This window comes from Anomaloglossus baeobatrachus, chromosome 1 (assembly GCF_048569485.1).
Source record: "Anomaloglossus baeobatrachus isolate aAnoBae1 chromosome 1, aAnoBae1.hap1, whole genome shotgun sequence".
Lineage (NCBI taxonomy): Eukaryota > Metazoa > Chordata > Amphibia > Anura > Aromobatidae > Anomaloglossus > Anomaloglossus baeobatrachus.
This window is the reverse complement of record NC_134353.1, coordinates 690567349-690588828: the sequence shown is the minus strand read 5'-3', so window position 1 is coordinate 690588828 and position 21480 is coordinate 690567349.

Below are 21480 nucleotides of genomic sequence, written 5' to 3'. Positions count from 1 at the left end.
CAGACTGAACGGCTAGTTCAGACTGGCTGGCTTGTGCAAAGAGAATAAATGCAAAAAAGTGTCATTTTATTGGACTATTTGCAAAAAAGAAAATGGCACCACAATATAGCAAAAGCCGACGTTTCGGCCTATGTTAGGCCTTTTTCAAGGTTTTTGCCTATGAGAAATGATAGAAAGTATATTACACACCACAAAGTGGCAGAAAAAGACGAAAATGTTTCACAAACATATATATGTACACACGCATATTTATATACAAGGTATTTACACGAACGTATAATGGGAGGGTGGATGGGACGAATTAGACGTCAAGGGATTGTACCATGTGGCGTTTGCTTTGCTTTGCAAGGGTACGTCACTGAATAGAATAAAAAGCAATTGATCAGCACCAAAACAGGGAACTGTCATAGTCATACAGTAACATACAACAAGCGCCAGTGAGTTCATATTAGAAAGCTGTCCTAGGTCAAACCAGGAGGAGACGCATGAATAGACAGCGAATCATGCTAATGTAGGGACACCATAGAGAGGGCTTTATGCATCAGAGCAACAGCAGATTAAGGCATTACAGAGTACAAAAATTGAGGGTACATCAGAGCATAGATTCAGACAAGCATGTTATCATTGGCACATACCGGAGGCCAGGGAGGCCCAGAAGACAGGTGGAGGAAGAGAAAGGATGCCTGTGGAATTTCTTACTGTACCCACAGAGGAGCTCCGCACTAGAGATTACCTTAAAGAGTTAAAACGGCACACGTCGTTGGAACTCCATGCAATAACTCTTGGGGAATATCACAAAGCACAGCGTATCCCCAGAGGGCTTAGAGTCCCTTTAAGACCCACTCTTTTTGCAGATAATCCCTCATACTGTGACCAGTTTGAGAGTATCCTGAACAAGTGTTCTCTTGATATTATTATCTTGACATTGGACTATTTGCAAAAAGAAATTAACACAGTGGACGTTAATATAAAAACTATAGAGGAACAGCTGACCCAGACCCTTCCTGCAGCGGACTTCTCTATACTAAGAACGAAAAATAAAGAAACCATCACAGAATTCCAGCAAACTCTACAGACCTGCAAGCGTTCGAAATTCATACGTGACCAGGACGACTATCTCAAAAACCGGGTCTAGAAATGGCGTACTCCCTCATTTCTATCCGAGAGAAGGCACTCCCATCGAGGCAATTACACAAGTGCATACAGTTCGGACAGCGATCAGAGCAATTCTGGTCCCTCCTCTTCTTTTTTAGGCACAGGTCTACAACCAAGAGGCAAACCAGGAGGGGCAAGAAACAGGGCTCCCCCCACAGGATAACCACGCGGTCCCAGGTAGGGAAAACATCGTGTACAACATTTCCTCATCAATCCTCACACCCACAGAAATCAAGGTTCTACAGAAAGGTCTGACATTTTGCCCTACACCCCCACTTAATACCTTCACTTTAGAGCAGGAACTTAATCATTTCTTCAGGAACCTCCATCTGAAGGCCCATTTTTCCACTCCTCTGAATTCCCTGGACATTAACTCCGCTACCTCCACAACAGACTCTCCACCTTTAGCCTCCATTATACTACATGGCTTGGGTCTTTGCAACCCAAGCTCCTTTCAACCCCCGAGGAATTACCACCCCATCGAAACCTACGTATCCTTGGTCACACGGGATATTGATAAAATTAAATCTGACATCGGACATGGACACATGCACCTGCGCCACAACATGACTAACGAGGAATCCAGAGCCCTTACTTCACTCAAGAACAATCCCCATCTGGTGATTAAACCAGCAGATAAAGGGGGCGCTATTGTTGTCCTTGATAAATCATATTACATATCTGAGATTAAAAACCAGCTCAGTGACACGAACACATATACCCCAATCCCACGGGACCCTACCACAACAATCAATTCAATTATCCATGACCTTGTTGATTTTTATTCCAAAAATTGCAACAATAGATAACAAATTGTCTGAATTCCTAATCAATAACCATCCAATCACACCCGTATTTTACACCCTTCCGAAAATTCATAAGAATCTCACCTCACCCCCTGACCGACCCATTGTTGCTTCCACAGACTCCATCCTATCTCCCCTAGCCTGCACCTTGGAAAAAATATTCACTCCTCTCATTCCCAAGACCCAGTCACACCTAAAGGACACCACCCATTTCTTGGAAGTCATATCCAACACTAACTGCATCACCAACAACTGCCTTCTGGTCACCATGGACGTTACCAGTCTATACACCAGCATTGACCACCAGGGGGGCCTCGAGGCAGTGAAGTGGTTCCTTAACACACACACCGATTTTGACTCAAAAAACAGTTCTGTTTGGATACCCTGAGGGTGGTTTTGGAGAACAATTTCTTCCTATTTGAGGGCACATTCTATTTACAGCGTAAGGGGACCGCTATGGGGTCAAACGTAGCGCCCCCTTACGCAAATATATACATGGCCAAATTTGAGGAAGATTTCATCTACTCTCACCCCCTCTTCTCCACTCATATCCCCTTGTGGAAAAGATACATAGACGATGTATTTTTCATCTGGAATGGCAACAAAGAATCACTTACCGAATTCTTCCACAGCATCAATACGGTTTTCCCCCAATATATCGTTCACCCTACATTACGACAAAGATTCCATCAACTTCCTTGATACCCTGGTCAACAAGGATTGCAATGGGAGGTTATTTACGGATATTTATACCAAACCCACTGATAAAAATAGTCTACTCCTGTATAGTAGCTGTCATCCTAAACACATCAAACAATCCTTACCGATCTCCCAGCACTGTAGAGTGGACAGAATCGTCTCTGACCCCACAGTCCGTCAACTGCGACACGAAGAAATGAGCAAAAAGTTTCTGGCTAGAGACTATCCTCGCCATATTGCAGCCTCCACTACCCGGATACGTGATTCAGAGCCCAAATCTAATCCGCCGCATCCCATTCATCAACACTTACCATCCCTTTTCCCCATCTTTTAGCCAGGTCATCAAAAGACATTGGCCAATCCTTGGCAATGCCTATCCTGGAATTGCAGAATTCCAAAATCCACCACTTATTTGCCACAAACGTCCTCGCAACATTAGGGACACTTTGGTACGAGCAGACATTGGCTCCTCCACATCCAAGGACAGACAGAGTTTTCTCTCCACGCCACGCAAGGGTACATTCCCATGCCTCCATTGCGTTCAGTGGTCTAATGTCACTAAAGGTGAGAATTTCACACATCCATGAACCGGCAAAAATACCCTATTAAGGGCTTCTACACTTGTGACACTAACTTTGTGGTTTACTTAATCAAGTGTCCCTGCGGTCTCGGATATGTTGGGGAGACCACCCAACATATCCGAGACCGCATTAGTAAACATAAATCTACCATACGTTGTGGTCAAACTGCACTTCCAATTCCAGCACACTTCATCGCTAGGGGTCACTCAATATCTCAACTTAGGTATCAGGTTTTGGAACACGTGCCGTTACCCAGGAGAGGTGGGAACCGTGTTCAAATCCTCAGGGACCGCGAGGCCTACTGGATACATACATTACAGACTCTAGAACCATGGGGCATGAACAGAGAATATGAAGTTAATTATTAATTTTCAGCTACCATCTTATTCAGCAACTGTGATATATAGCGGCTAAGGTCTATGTTGTTTTGTATAAGCGCTTTAGACTACCATGTACATATCCAGGTATTCATGTATTCATGTACTTATGCAAGTTCTAACTTATTCTTATCTTCTTTTCCAGAGGTATTGACCACCTTCATCACGGGCAGGACTCCACTCTCACATCCTTATCATGAGCACCACCTTTCTATAAGGTACCATCTCTAAACACCCCCCTCCCCTTTTTTTCCAGGCACTTAGATTAGTTTCACGTTACAGATGGACTCCCAACTCATGGTCTCTACTTCATGTACTACACTACATCTGCACATCCATTTGCTTCCCTGCAACTTCATATCATCACTTCCAGACCTTCCTCTTCTCCCTTTACTCTCCCGTATTTTCCCTCACACATCTTAAACCCCCCCTTTTTTTCCATACTCCTCTGCCCTAATAGAATCTGTACACACATACATTAACATAACTAGTAATAAGGGGTAATTAGTCATACCCCTCATTCTGCCTTCCTATAGTTTTCACTTTTGCATAACACACCCCCATATCCATACACATCCCAAAGCGTATATACCTCCTTATTAATATCGCTCTATGTTTAGGAGTATTCCGCATCACCCCGCCTCTTATTACCATCATCTATATCCCCCATTGTGGACTTGGTCCACACCCACTAGATGACGCCCCCTCCGTGCATACTAGCACTAACACACACCTCCTGAAATAGTGCCTCAGCTATGACGCCTCACGCATGCGCAGTTGCGCTTCAGTGAAGTCACGCGCGCATGCGCGATAGACATTACATAGTGACGCTTCATCGCTCACACCTCCCAACATACCAGTACTGTCCCCGCCCCTAGTGTGACGCTCCACGCAGGCGCTGCTGCGTACCCACGCCACCACCAACGTCATACACGCAGGCGCAGTAGCGCCAGTACCGGACACCCGGAAGTGGCACACAACCCCTATAAATACGCGCCATACACCACACCGACATGCCTCCTGCCTCCATCACAGACCTCTGGGACCCTGTCCCCACTCCTTGTGTTATCCAGGTAACTTGCAATAGATGCGTTCTGCTCTCTCCAGCTCACAACTGCTGATCTACTTCTCCAGGCACGTCCTTGTATTTACCATTGCCTCACCATCTCTCTCCACAGGCATCCTCCCTCTTCCTCCACCTGTCTTCTGGGCCTCCCTGGCCTCCGGTATGTGCCAATGATAACATGCTTGTCTGAATCTATGCTCTGATGTACCCTCAATTTTTGTACTCTGTAATGCCTTAATCTGCTAATGCTCTGATGCATAATGCCCTCTCTATGGTGTCCCTACATTAGCATGATTCGCTGTCTATTCATGTGTCTCCTCCTGGTTTGACCTAGGACAGCTATCTAATATGAACTCACTGGCGCTTGTTGTATGTTACTGTATGACTATGACATTTCCCTGTTTTGGTGCTGATCAATTGCTTTTTATTCTATTCAGTGACGTACCCTTGCAAAGCAAAGCAAACGCCACATGGTACAATCCCTTGACGTCTAATTCGTCCCATCCACCCTCCCATTATACGTACGTGTAAATACCTTGTATATAAATATGCGTGTGTACATATATATGTTTGTGAAACATTTTCGTTTTTTTCTGCCACTTTGTGGTGTGTAATATACTTTCTATCATTTCTCATAGGCAAAAACCTTGAAAAAGGCCTAACATAGGCCGAAACGTCGGCTTTTGCTATATTGTGGTGGCGTTTTCTTTTTTGCAAATAGTCCAATAAAATAACACTTTTTTGCATTTATTCTCTTTGTCCTATTTTGAGTGCTTGGGATCCAATATATTACTTAGCGCTTTCTTTCCCTTAAGCACCTTCCTCCTTAGGCGGATGAGCCCAGCTCTACCCATATTGGCTGGCTTGTGCAGGCTGGACAGTTGGTACTGGCAGGAAAGCAGATTCTGGCAGATTCTGGTACTGGCAGGGCAGGTATAGGATCACTGGTACTGGATTAACAGAACAGTACTGGAACATAGGTACAGCTTTAACAGACAAAGGATAGGAGACATGATAAGTAGAAAACATAAATCTAACAAAATGACTATGTTGCTCAGACACCTCCCATAGGGGAAGGATGCCTTAAATCAATGCCTTTAAGCACTAGGCTGAGAGGCACTTCCGGGCAATGGTGCACTGGCCCTTTAAGAGGGAAGTGAAATGCGCACGCACACTAAACGCATTAGTGGGAAACCTGCATGGCATGTGCAAGCTACGGAATCAGGAGGCAGTGACAGAGACAGCAGAGCAGCCAGGAAGGTGAGTGCTCCCTCATCATTTCTAGGCAGAAAAAGCGGTACAGTCTGGGGACACCAGCATTACATACCATAACTCCTTGCAGCTATGACATCATCTGATCTAAGGCAACTAATCAGTGGGATTATCAGACTTTGTATAAAACACTAGTCAGGGAATTCAGCTGCCAGTATATGTTCACAGAAGTGCTTATAGAATTTTGTTTTTAAATTAGAATAAAGCAAAAGTAAAATATAAGTAATTCTTGCTAATCAGAGGTGTAGATTCTAGGGGATATCCAGATTTTCACCCCATAACAATAATGTGCTTCTTGTATGGACTTAGGTAATGAGACATCTATTAAGAGGCCATCAGTTGTACAAGCTGATATTATTTTTGACTAAGTGGCAAGATTGCTTTCCAATTACTAATAGATTTCAGCTGGTGTTATGACTTTCCATGTCTCTTTGCACCTCTCTTTTATCATATGTTCAATATTTTTTCAATGTAATTTCTCATTATTACACATAACTTAATTTATGGACATCTATGCTTTTTATTTATTTGCCTGTGTGGATTGCATAGGTTGTTACCAACATCTCGTGAGAAATTCATCTCAATGATACCTCTAATAATATATTTACTTAGAAAATTGGTGATGTGTTTAATGTTTACTTCACCTGCTGTAAATGTGTGATGTCACATAAGAGATACAAATGAGTAGCAATTTCATAATTAAATATATGTAAAATATACCCTTGTTCAAGAAATACCTAAAAGGTAGTGTCAATGGTTTAGACTTTTAAAGTGCCCCTGATGAAAGACAGAATTTTACAATGTTACACTGTGTTTTATTGTGCAGTAAGATACTGGCAACATGGTTAATTAAAACTCTGCATAGGTTGATCAAATTTACTCTCTACCATGCCCCCTCTAGCGTCTATAGAGCATAAAAAATCTGAACTTTTCTATTAATAGAGGTTAAAGGAGGATAATCTGCATAACACAAATAAACATTTGTGTCACAGTAAGAAAGTGGAAATGAATAGCACTCACCATTAAAACCTGCTACCCTAAAGGGTACTTTACACGTACAACCGACCCCGTTGGTTGTGCGTCACGGGCAAATCGCTGCCTGTGGCGCACAACATTGCTTACACCCGTCACACGGACTTACCTTCCCTGCGACGTCGCTGTGGCCAGCGAACCACCTCATTTCTAAGGGGGCGGTTAATGCGGCGTCACAGCGACGTCACACGGCAGCCGTCCAATAGAAGCGGAGGGGCGGAGATTGTCGGGACGAACATCCCGCCCACCTCCTTCCTTCCTCATTGCGGGCGGCCGCAGGTACGAGGTTGTTCCTCATTCCTGCGGTGTCCCACATAGCGATGTGTGCGACTGCAGGAACGAGAAACAACCTTGCTACTGACCAGACAACGATTTATGGTAAATGAACGACGTCTCACAGATGCACGATTTTGCCTCTCTTGCGATCGTTTAAGGTTCATAGGTGTTACATGCTGCGACATCGCTAACGACGCCGGATGTGCGTCACAAACACTGTGACCCCGACGATATATCGTTAGCGATGTCACAGCGTGTAAATGGCCCTTAAGAGTTAGTGAGGGCCACAAGTGGTCATAGAAGTAACTTCAACCTAAGTAGTAGTTGGTTTTGTTTGTCCAAAGTGAAGGAATCCAGCTCATCAGCATGAACATACCACTAAAATAAGGCAAGGATTGTCACACCACATGGATGCAAAGAGGCTTATTCCTGACTGTAAAGAAGAGTATGTCTTTTTGATGGATGAGGGATTAACTGTCCAAGAGGGGCAAGGAGAGGCCAGATCAGAGGACTATGTAAGATGATGTGTTAAGAGGAGTGTGTTAAAAGCACTAAAATTAATACATCTAGTTATCAAATATTTTATAGTAGGACATATAAGTTCATAGTTCTGTTTATGTTGGAGGGCATAGGTTATTAATAAAGTTTATAAGGAATAAATATTAAAATGCCCATATTGAATATACTTGAGTACTGACATGGAAGGATATATATAAATCCTCTGGTAGCTTCTAGAAGATTATGTCATATGGAACTATGTTCAACTAAAACACCCTATATGGATTGAACAGTTGGTATATAACACACGATGGAGGGGGCTAGTGCTCGCTCCGACACGTTGCCTGCTGCCAGAAGACTAAAGTCTGCAAGATGAACATACGCTGTCCAGCCTAAGGGATGTCACCCCTGCTTTGCCATTCAGAACCCAAGGAGAGATGGATGAAGAATTCCCATTGATCAGTATGGACTAAATGAACTCTTTTTTACGTAAGCTGACAAAGTATATTATTTTTCCTTTCTGTAACTGAACCCTGGCAACCATTTTTAAATAGATAAAATACATTTATTTTTTACATTTTTGAAGTCCTTTCTTTCATGCGCTTTTACGTATTTGAAGAAAAATATATTTAAGAGTATATTTTTTAACATTTGGTGAGCCAGCCATTCGTGATTTTTTTTTTTTTACATTTTTTGTGCTTCTTCCTTCACTTTGCATAAGGGGGGAGAGAGACATCAGAGACATATATCTCCTGCAAAGGATCAGGAATCGACAATTTATAAAAAATCACGTAGAACCTAGGAAATACGTATAAGTCAAGTTGCATGAAAGTTTTTTTGAATGAACTTTAAAGTCTTTACAAAGCCTCAGAAGTTAACTTTTGACGTATTTTTGAGCAAGAAAGATAAAGTCAGTCCATAAGAAGTATTGGACGTGCTGAGCAAGGTGAATCAAGTCTTACAGGATCATCCATCAGATCATCTGATCATTTCAGGTAAGAAAATGGATTTTATCTCTTCATATGTTAAGCAAAGTAAACTTCAGTTCACTTATTCAGATATTTCTAATGTGGAAGAGATTTGGTTACGCTTTTATGAGGAGTGTGAACTTGAGAATTCACGTATAGAATGTGTAAGGTCTTTTAATAGAGAGAAACAGAAAATCAGAAATGTCTGTCATTTAGTCTATGATTTTCACAAGTTAATTGTAGAAAAATGTAAAAATGGTGGAAATAGACAACCTGAATTGTCAGGAGAGTCAGTGATAGTGAAATCCAAAGACTGCTTAGAACCTGGAATGTCAGTCAGTGATATTGTGAATTCTGACTGTAATGTTGGAAATGATAAATCAGATTTAGACTGTAATTTTGCAAATCAGAATCTTGATAATGGCAGCAGACATGTGCTACGTAATCAAGGTGATTTTCAGCATACTGGGAAAGAAGCAGGAAATGACGTAGTGAAGCCAGAAGGGGGAGGAGCCAGAGTGGGACACGTGCAGAAAGGACACGTGCAGAGAGAAAATGGCGACGATCAGTTTCTAAAAATAGAACAGGCTAAGTTAGGAATTAAACTTAGAAAGAGTCTATTGGACATATGTTTGCAGAAATTCAGAGATATTTGAAAGTTCCATTGAGAAGTTAAATTTAACCAATAGTGAGACGAATCAGTTATTCCGTATGTGGATACCTCAGCATTTCTTTAGACAATTGGCATTAAAAAAGTCTTCTGACAATGAGACATTTGATTGTTCAAATGATAATGATATCATAAGGCTGAAAAATCTCATCTTCTGCGCAAGGAATGAATCTGATCCAAATTATGAGATGTTGAAGGAATTACAAATTGAACAGAATGAGAGTACGTTCTCATTTATGTCCGTTTTTGAACGTTTGTATAGGGCGGTCATTCCAAATGTCAGATTGGATGTAATGATACTTTTATTCATCAAGAAATTTAATTTCCTTGATAATGCAGCTTGTGCGGTGGCAGTAAATAAAAAGTCCCTATTCGAATGTACGACAGTTATTGATTTTGTTAGAAAAAGTCAATCAAAACAGAAATTAATTAATTCTGAAAAACCAACACGAAAAAGGGAGAGTTTCTGTGAAAAACCAACAGTGTCTCCCAGATCCAGATATTTCTGTGACAGGATATATGAAATTCGAAGGAAAATGCATACGTGTTACAAACCATACAATCCACCCCAATTTTTATCATCTAGAAATCTTTTTCCACAGGAAAAACCCTTGTCTCCAGTGAAGGGATTGGTCACTGGGATTGAGGATCCCAGACAAATGATGAGTAAAAGCTTTGAAAGACAGAAACAGGTGTCTTGTGGAGATCCTCTCCCTGGGTTAGAATTTGATAGCCAGCGGCAGCTGGGAGACGTTCTTTCTCATTTAAGAGAAAAACTTGAATTACATAAGTTGAGAGATTCCTATAAGTTTAAAATGAATCTAATAAATCGAATCTTTGAAGAAAAATTTAGGTTTGGTCTTCAGCTAAATAAAGTGGATTTGTGGGTAAATTAATTTTATTGTTTGATAAATATGTTTATTCATATACAGTGAATCTATGCATATATATATATATATATATATATATATATATATATATATATATATATATATATATATATATTAAAGGTAGTGATAGTAAATCAAGGTCATATTTTCATTTAGTAAAATGATAGTTTAATGTTATAAATTAATAATTTGATCTCTGTATATGAATAATAATATTTAAAATAATAAGAGAAAGTAACAGATTTTAAGTGTTTCATTTTTATCATAAATATGATAATAATTTTATTCTTTTATTTCCCTCAGAATTTATCAGTAAAGCAGATTGATGAAGTATTAATTTTTTATTTATACATTTGTTCTTGTCCTCAATCAGGTAACATATATTTTATTGGGTAAGGTTAATCGCGAAAGCACGATTAATAATAATTATTATTTTCTCAGGTACCAATTGCCAGAGAACTATTACTTTAACGTTTCTTTTATGAATATACATACATCTTCTTTAGAGTTATTAGAAATGTAATCTGAGCTTTGGAGTGTAGTAAAACTGCTTGCTGTTTTGGAATGGTGTTCTTTGCACGTAACCAGAGCATGTGACTTGGTACTAAAGCTAATAATAAATGTTTGTTCTATGGTCAAATGTACAGTATGTAATACATTGGAATTTGTATTTTTTCGAGAAGTACTTCAAATTAGAAACATAATTTTTGAAATGCGCATTAGGATAATTGGGAAAAAGGGATATGTGTCTGTCAGTTTCTATGTAGAAGTATATGTTAAAGAACCATGACAGTCTTGTGTGCATAGATGTGTCTATGAATGATTGATTGTCTGAGCAGCTGCAGATGTCAAGTACTTTGGATCCAGAAAAAAAAAAAAGGGAATTTTTGTTTTAACTTCGAGGTTATAATATATGTATGTATACTATTAGAATAAATAGGTTATAGTACATAAGTATAAATGAAGGAATTTATACCGGATATATATATATATATATATTATTCTTAGACATATTTCTTTAATATAAAGATGTTAGGATCTTTTGTGTTAAGTCACTTCTTTTACTGATACATAGATTGGTAATCATTTTTCTTTTCAAATATGGAAGTGATATTTATAATATGGTCTTGAAGATATACAACACACATTTTAATTTAATTTAATTTAATCTAAACATATTAATTTTTATAATATCATATTTCATGATATTGAAAGGGAGAGGTTTGGTCTCAATCACACATTTTATATTTGATAAATATATGTGTTTACAGGATACTTTAATAATTAATATTTCAAGTACAAAGGAAGAATTGGGAATAAAAGAAAATATATTTGAAGTATATCATAATGCATTTATATACTAAGAGAAGTGTATTATTTGCAAGGTTACATGACTTAATTATTTTTATAGGTTACTGATATGATAGGTATGGAAATCCTATAAGATACTGGTAACATTAAGGTTATGTATTATTGAAGATATAGGTGTTATATACTTAGAAGGTTTTATTTGTATTCCAATTTTTATTTTTATTCTGATTTTCATTTTTCCTTTTATTCCTATTTTTTATATTAATTATTATTTAATATTCACATTTTTAATCAAAATCTTAATTCTACAATTTTTATTTTTTCTTCAGATTTTAAATATCTCAATTGAGAAAACACTTCAATATTTAGTTCAGTAATATATATCGAATATAAGAATATTACTTTATTAAATATGAATCATATTAAAAGGGAAAAGTTCCACTTTTTGGAAGAAAAGATACTTCCTTCATCAATATATACAATTGTCTACTTCCTAGTAATACATTATTTTTATATTAGTATGTTAACACAATAAGGATGAAATATTACTTATAGTAGGTTATTTAATAAATAATAGACAAATCAAATAAATTAAATTAGAATAATAAAGATGGAAGATCGAGGTACATCTAGGTTTACCTTCCTATATTTACAAATAATATATATTAAATGTTTAATCAATAATAATTTATAATGGGTATTATTGTGTTTTGATGGAATCATCCAGTCTTTTCTAAAAGGTTATTTGCTTTGGTTTATAATTTTACAAATGATCTAACTAAAAAGCCACATTGTTGCCTTTCATATTTATAATATGATACATGTTATAGGTACACATTATATTATTTCATATTTTATATTATATTTTGGTTACATTCAACACATTGCCACCTATGGGTTTGGAAGGGTAATGCACCAATGACAAAAAAGGTCATTACATGAGAATACTATTGTCTATACCATTATGGAGTATTATTACATCATTCTAAGTATCAATTATATTAATACTTCTACGATAATAATAATAATAATAATAATGACATGGTATTATAGTATTAGAGTTATGATACGCTGTGACATTTATTAGTGATAGTTATTGCCATATTTGGTATTTAGATTAGGGAATGAAGTCTTCAATCAAGATTACAAAAGATAAAAAGACTTTATAATTTTCCTAAAGTTAAAAGGGATTCTGCAAAAAGGTCCAAAAGGTAACGTCTCAAATAAGACTGTGTTACTTACAAAATACACTTACCGTGTTTGCACCTCAGAAACACAGTGGTCCTATGGTTTAAGGATGGACAATGACACATGGTTTGTGCATTAAGACCTCCCTACAGATACTAAGAAGAGCAATGACGTGTTAAAGTTAACCCCTGTCGTGCTGACCAAGAACGTCTTAACATCTGTTCCAGGATTTGACAACAGGCAGCGCGGAGGATAAAGGTGACTAATGTAAATTACACTGCACAGACATGAAAGACTGATGCTATTCTTCTACACTCATGAACTGTGGTTTATCAACATTGGCTATGGACTTTGTAATAAAGAAAAAAGTTTATGGACTTGATCTAACAATGATAAACACAATACGGGACTGTTTAAATTGGTAACCATTCATTTTTATCAAAGGATTTATTTCTAAGAGACTGTGTTTATGCCGGATTACATCAGAGATAAGAAGACATCAACTCAGAGGACATCATATGGTGACCGGATTTGGTTTTTTGCATTTCTTTTTAGGTCTAGCGAAGTATAGTTATATATTTTTATATGATTGATCAGTCACGGCCTATCATAACAGGAATCCACATTATTATATTATTGAACTTACAACGTGAATAATGCAAATTAATTATTATTCATCATTATTATTGATATTAATCCATTATCACCAAATAAGGAAAGAAGATTTGTTATTTTAATGATGTATTAATTAATTTTCGGGGTTACTCCACCCGCTTCAAGGGGGATTGTTAAAAGCACTAAAATTAATACATCTAGTTATCAAATATTTTATAGTAGGACATATAAGTTCATAGTTCTGTTTATGTTGGAGGGAATAGGTTATTAATAAAGTTTATAAGGAATAAATATTAAAATGCCCATATTGAATATACTTGAGTACTGACATGGAAGGATATATATAAATCCTCTGGTAGCTTCTAGAAGATTATGTCATATGGAACTATGTTCAACTAAAACACCCTATATGGATTGAACAGTTGGTATATAACACACGATGGAGGGGGCTAGTGCTCGCTCCGACACGTTGCCTGCTGCCAGAAGACTAAAGTCTGCAAGATGAACATACGCTGTCCAGCCTAAGGGATGTCACCCCTGCTTTTCCATTCAGAACCCAAGGAGAGATGGATGAAGAATTCCCATTGATCAGTATGGACTAAATGAACTCTTTTTTACGTAAGCTGACAAAGTATATTATTTTTCCTTTCTGTAACTGAACCCTGGCAACCATTTTTAAATAGATAAAATACATTTATTTTTTACATTCTTGAAGTCCTTTCTTTCATTCTTTCTTTTACGTATTTGAAGAAAAATATATTTAAGAGTATATTTTTTAACAGAGTGTAATGCCAGAGGTGGCTGCAAGACTGGTCCCGATGTGTATGTTACTGTCACACAGCAAGAATACGCTTACGTTAACCCTATTGTTTTGTCAAATAATTACCTCCAGTGTTATACTATGTAGTAGTACTGACAAGGGCTTTCTATTTGCATACTGATTCAACATGAGAAAAAAAAAACTGTAAGCTGCCAGTGTATCCAATATTCAACAAAACCCGCAAGGCATAACTCTAGCCAGGTAAAGAAGTCAAAATGCAAATGATTTTTGCATAAAGATTTTTAAATAAACATGTTTTATTAAATTTTTCCATTACATGTAAGCAAAACCACTATTAAAAACACAGGGTAAAAGCCACCAGAGGGACACATTCAATACCAGCTTATACTTCTCTCAACAGGTTAACTCTTCATAAAGTAAATACAAATTTGTATAGAAATTCCACCAATAGTTTATGGCTGATAGTTAAATATTATAGGCCAAAAAAAGTGTCGGGTGCAATAAATATAGTTCTTATCAAAATGTATCAAAAATATAAAAAAAAACACCAACACTACATGTATATAACAAAATACTTGATGTATGGATAAAATCTAGTGCTCAAAAGCACACCGTGTATAAATGTATCCTGACCATGGTAGTGTGGACTTGTATATTACATAGCCTCATCAGAGAATATAGGTAATAAGTTGAGATGAGCCACCCCCCTAGCGTTAGAGTTCAGTTTGGTTCGTCAAACGGAGGCGCTCCGTTCGACGAACGTTCGACAAACCGTTCGACGAACCACTCGAACCCCATTGAAAACAATGGGAGGCAAACACAAACACAAAAAAACACATTATACATGTACACATACAGTTAAAAAACATTGCCATAACACTTACAGGTGCCCGCAATGCGTCCTGCACTCTGTCTCCAGCTGCTTCTCGTTCCGATAATCACCATGTCCTCCTAGTAACCAGCACTGATGATAGGACCTACCGTGACATCAAAATAGCATGTGACCAGTCACGTGTCTATTATCTCATTGGCTACAGACTGGTCACATGGCTACACGTCATGCTAGGTCCCGTCCTCTCCGGTACGCGGTGATTGTTCCACCGTCTCCGTGTACCAGCAAAATGCTCTGGCACATGGTTGGCTTCCCCATTCCTGCATGTAGGTGCTCTTTACAGAGTCAGCCCACATGCAGGGACTAGGGGCCACAGCCAGTGAATTGCGGCACCGGGAATCACGTGATTGGAGCTATGGTAACCGGCCTGTCAGCGGTGAGGTCACCGCTTACAGCCCGCAGCCTCTGCTCACTCACTGAGTAATTAGACTGCACGGGGAGCAGCAGCATCTTCCTCCCATGCAGTGCTGTCTGATGTAGCAGAGCTACATGGGTTGAAGGAGAAGGAGGATAGAAGAGCAGGATCATGGAGGGATGACAGGAAGTAATAAACATGGAGTCTTTAAGTGTGTCAGTGCATTTATTTCTATTAAAGCATATTTTCTCTGTGTGGTGTCTTTTTTTAACCCTTTATTGGAGATTCTTAATGGCTGGGTGAAAGTGCCAATTTTTGGGGCAGCTGCGGACTGCAATTTGCAGCAGAGGCACCCAGAAAGCTCGGGCCAACCTGTTCCGCGGATTCCAATCCCCAGCTCCCAGTTGTACGTGGCTGGACACAAAAATGGGGCGAAGCCTATGTCCATTTTTTTTTAATTATTTCATGAAATTCATTTTTTTAGTTCCCAGCCGGGTACAAATAGGCAGCTGGGGGTTGGGGGCAGCCGTACGTGCCTGCTGTACCTGGCTAGCATACAAAAATATGGCAAAGCCCACGTCATTTTTTGGGGGGGCAAAAAACTCCTGCATACAGTCCTGGATAGAGTATGCTACACTAGTGAATGGAAAAAACACCAAAAAGGAGCCAAGACAAATGATATGTGCACACACAGAATGTGGTGAGCCTTCCTCATAAATATGGCTGCAGCCAAGGTGCAAGACTAGTGAATGGAGCATGCTGAGCCTTGTAGTTCTGCAGCTGCTGTCTGCTCTCCTCCATACAGACAGACAACAGCTGCAGAACTGGCTCTAATGAGAAACATAGGAAGATTTGGTAATCTTGACGTCTACATTGCAGAGTGAAGTCTGGTGCCAGCGCAGTTCACTTCAGGTGCTACGTGGAGAGGACACAGATTGCTCCCTGTCATCTTCATGTGGCAGAGCTGACAGTGTCGTGTGGATTACCTCGGACCTGGATTGTTGTTTGGGGATTAATAAAAACGTAAATGATGTGGTTTTTGTCTTTTATTCCAAATAAAGGATTTTTCGCTGTGTGTGTTTCTTTACTTTCATTTACAGTTTAATCATGGAAGGTGTCTCGGGGAGATGCCTGTCATGATTAACTCCTTATTACCCCGATTGCCACCGCACCAGGGCAATTTGGGATGAGCTTGTTAGAGTCCCAGGACTGCCGCATCTAATGGATGCAGCAATTTTGGGCGGCTGCTGGGTGATATTGTTAGGGTGGTGGGCTCCCCATAATGTGGCGCTCCCCATCCTGACAATACCAGCCTCCAGCCGTGTGTTTTTTTTCTTTTTCTTTTTTAATTATTTATTTATTTTACTGCACGATATAGATCCACCCGCCGGCGGCTGTGATTGGTTGCAGTGAGACAGCTGTCAGTCATCGTGGGGGCGTGTCTGACTGCAACCAATCATGGGCACCGGTGGGCGGGGAAAGCACGGAATAACTAATTGAATAATGAAGCGGCAGCCATTTTCAAAAGAGGAAATGCCGCTGGAGACTTGTGACAGCCGTGCAGCGAGACGCCCATGATCGGTGAGTAGGAAAGAGAGAGGGATTGTGCTGGGGACGCAGGACGCATGCAGATACGAAAGGTGCGCACATACTTACTGTGAAAAGCCATGCTTTTGGTGCTTGAACCATTCTCGAACGTAACTTAAACTGACAAACTTTTAGCAAATCGTTCGAGTTCGTCGAACGACTCGAACACCCACCAAAATCACTCGAACATGAAATTTGCAAACCTCGAACCTTGAACATCGCTCATCTCCAGTATTAAGGAATACAAAAATTAGTTCATGGCTGATATATAGATATATTATAGGTCAAAAAAGTGGCAAGTGCAATGCATACAGTTTTATCAATGTTTGTCAAAAATAGTAAAAACACCAATTGTAAATATTTCCAATATATATACACCATATAAAGACTTTTTTTTATCCCAATTAGTACCGTATATCAACACTTGCTGAAATCCACTACATATACAGTATATGTAAAGTGCCTGATGAGTGGATAACATCCAGTGCTCAAAGGCGCACAGTGCATACATGTATTCTAACCATAATTTTGGGCTTGTATGTAAAAAAACCTCACCAATAAATAAAAATAGCATTAAATACAAAAAGTGCATAATGCATACATGACCCACTACTGTGACCAAAATCAATATTTATCATCCACTCACCAAACCACTAAATACTTAGGAGGTATATTACAAGCTATTATGAATCCCAAAGTGGGCAAAGTGCTGATATTCTACTGGTTAGTACATAAAAAAAATGCAATAAAATCACAGCTTGTACAGAAAAAGCATTACCCTATTGCCATTGAAATTTGAAGCACAATAATTGCCATGCCCACAGGTATTAAGCGCCATAGTATAATTCTATCATTTGGACCACTATATTAATTACTACAAATAGTGAAAGATTTACCTTCAGTATGATCTTAGTACTTCCTGGAGTGCCTGGCAGCTTGTCCCTCCACCTCTGACGTATGTTTCGTCTCGCTTTCTCAGAAGTGGCATGAAATTTGATTTTACCTTATGAAGTGTTAACCTGTTGAGTGAAGTATCACCTGGTATTGAATGTGTCCCTCTGAGGTGGCTTTTTTGCTGTTTTTTTAATTGTCTTTTTATTTAGATGTAATGAAAAAATTTAATAAAACATGTTTATTACATTTGCATTTTCACTTCTCTACCTGGCTAGGGTTATGTCTTGCGGGTTTTGTTGAGTATTGATTAATGAAGTATATGCTTATTTTTTGGATGAATAGTTGATTAATTATTTTAGTGTATCCAATATGCGTGAAGTGCACATCCATTCAATTTAATGGGTTGAGTGCAAAACATTGGATTGCAAAACATTGGATTGCAAGTGGATATCATCCTGGTGCAATCCAATATAAATCAACACAGACAATGGAGAAAATGGATAAATTAAGTTCTTTGTCTTCTCCTCACCTGTTATCACGCTTGCCGGGTGTAGCAAATATGGAGAGGTGCATTCAGACCTAAGTGCGTCTGAAGCACAACAAAAACACAAGAAAAGGGGTGCACTGGGGATACAAAAATAACTTAGACCTCACTGCTGCACTAACACAACAGGAGAGTAAAGACAAACGGGAAAAAAATAACAAACAAAAGGATATAGCCTGAGCAGAACCTTCCTGAAAAGCAGCCAGGACACAAATGACTTTGTATTTTCAGCAGGAAATGCTGAGATACACCACTATTTAAAGTTGAAGGGCGTCACTACTTAGTAAGTGCAGCTGATCACTCAGCAAGGAAATGCTTTGGAAAAGCTGCAATAGCAAAACTAGCATTTAACCACTTCAGTGCCAAGAGAAATGAAACCCATTTAAAAGTAGAGAGCAAATGACAGGCTCCAGTCCACATGCTGTCATTAATCACAACATGCAGGGAGACTATTGTGACACCTGTACTTTGAATCTCCATTGCAATAGAATCAGATCACAGTAAGTCATGCGTGGCTCAAACTTGGAGCAGAGTTTGAACTGAGTGTCATTTGCATAATCCATCAGATTATCTCGCATAAAAGAATATACGATCAGGTGAGCGCAGCCTAACCTGGAGGAAAATATGGCAAGAGTAGGCAATGTTCTGAATAAGCTATATCAGAAAATTTCTACCAAGATAGTTTAACAAAAGAGCTATTGTGACAAGCACTATGAATGTGTACTCGGCTGCACTGAGAGTGACACAGAAACTGCAAGAGTTAAAGAGGTGCAACATATTTAACTGCTCAATATAAATTTACATCTTTAATAATTATCAGGTTTCGATATTGTTTATATGTTCTGGGCTGTTATAGTTATTTTATAGTTTTTACATATAGGATACATGGCACTCTATGAGATTTTGGTGCATGGGTAGGCCACAACTCCATAGGCAATTCACAATGAAGAGCAATAATTTTTGTAAAATGCCAACTATTTTCTTAACTTCCACTGAGTAAGGTTTTTTGTTAATCTGAAACAGATTTGGTAACCCATTTGTTCCTTTCGGTATGCAATGATTGTCTGTGATCTGTTGTAGTAGCAATGTATTAAGCTTCACTCAGCATCCAAAATTTATCCCTTTTTGTATCCTCCTTATCTGAGCAAACTCTTAAGTTTCATTCACATGTTGCAGCCTGGTGCATTTTGTTTTTTACAATTATAGAAAACCATATTATTTTTGCTGTGATTACTGAAGGTTGTGGCAAAACAATATGACATTGGTGTGATTATTGCAAAAAATGCACGCAAAATGAACACAGCCTTAAGGCCGCTTTACACGCTGTGACATCGCTAGCAATGTCACTAGCGATCGCACCCGCCCCCGTCATTTGTGCGTCATGGGAAATCGCTGCCCATGGCGAACAATATTGCCTGTACGCATCATTTGCACATACCTTCCTAATGACGTTGCTGTGGCCGCCGAACAACCTCTTTTTTAAGGGGGAGGTTCATGTGGTGTCACAGCAACGTCACACAGTGGCCCACCAATGGAAGCAGAAAGGCGGAGAGCAGCCACATTAACAACACGCCCACCTCATTGCTGGAGGATGCAGGAACGCTGTTGTTCGTCGTTCCCGGGGTGTCACATGTAGCGATGTGTGCGTCCTCAGGAACAACGATCAACCTGCGTCCCAAACAAGCAACAGCATTTGGAAAATGAATGACGTGTCAACGATCAACGATTTGGTGAGTATTTCTGATCGTTAGCGGTCGTTGTACGTTTTACATGCAAAGATGTCGCTAACAAGGCCGGATGTGCGTCACGAATCTCGTTAGCGATATCGTTGCGTGTAAAGCGGCCCTTAGGCCTGTTTCACACGTTGGTGAAAAACACAGACGTTTTTCACAGATGTGTTAAAAATGCATATGTCCCTCCATGTGCCATGATTCATGGCACACGTGGGTAATTTATGTGTTATCCGTGATCCATGATCTGTCATCAGTGATAGCACATGAAGATAAACTCACCTGTCCTCGCTCCTGCTTCCGTGGATGCTCAACTCTTCGGTTCTGCTGTGTTTCTGACCGCCGCTGACCCCCGCTGCAGCTACTTCCAGGTCGCAGTGTCGTGCATAAATGCATATGCATGAGCATAATGAGCTGGCCTAGAAGCAGCAGAGAGCAGTGGATGAACAAAGCATTGCTGGAGAAGATGAGTATAAAAAGCTTTTTATTTATCAATGTACGTGTTTTTCTGGTACGTGTTTCATGGATCACATCATAGTGTGGTCCATGGGACATCAGTGATGCCAGAAAAAAACGGACATGTCTCTGTGAGTAAATCACGGACACACGTGTATGCCGTATGGAGATATGGTCAGTGAAAAATCACTGATGTGTACGCAGACCCACTGATTTATTGGGTCTGTGTATGTCCATGATTCTGGTACGTATAAAAACTGTCACATATGTACCAGAATCACTGATGTATGAAAGATTATTTATAGTCAACTGTTTATATAAATACAGTATATCACAAACATTAGAATACCCCTCACATTTTTGTAAATATTTTATATCTATTCATGGGACAACACTGAAGATATGACACTTTGATACAATGTAAAGTAGTCAGTGTACATCTTGTATAACAGTGTGAAAATGGTGTGCCCTCTAAATAACTCAACACACAGCCATTATGGTCTAAACCACTGGCAACAAAAATTAGTACACCTCTAAGTAAAAATGGACAAATGGTGCCCAAATTGTCAATACTTTATGTGGCCATCAATATTTTCAATGTTCGAAATTAGAGACCTTGCGCTCCTTCATCTTTCATGGGAGAATGTCCTACAGATGCTCAATAAGATTTAGGTCTGGAGACATGCCTGTCCAGTATCGCACCTTTAACCACAGTTTCTTTAGCAAGGCAGTGGTCATCTTCGAGGTGTGTTTGGGGTAGCTATCAAGTTGGAAAACTGCTCTTTGTCTCAGTTTCTAAATAGAGAGGATCATGCTCTGTTTCAGTGGGTTACAGTG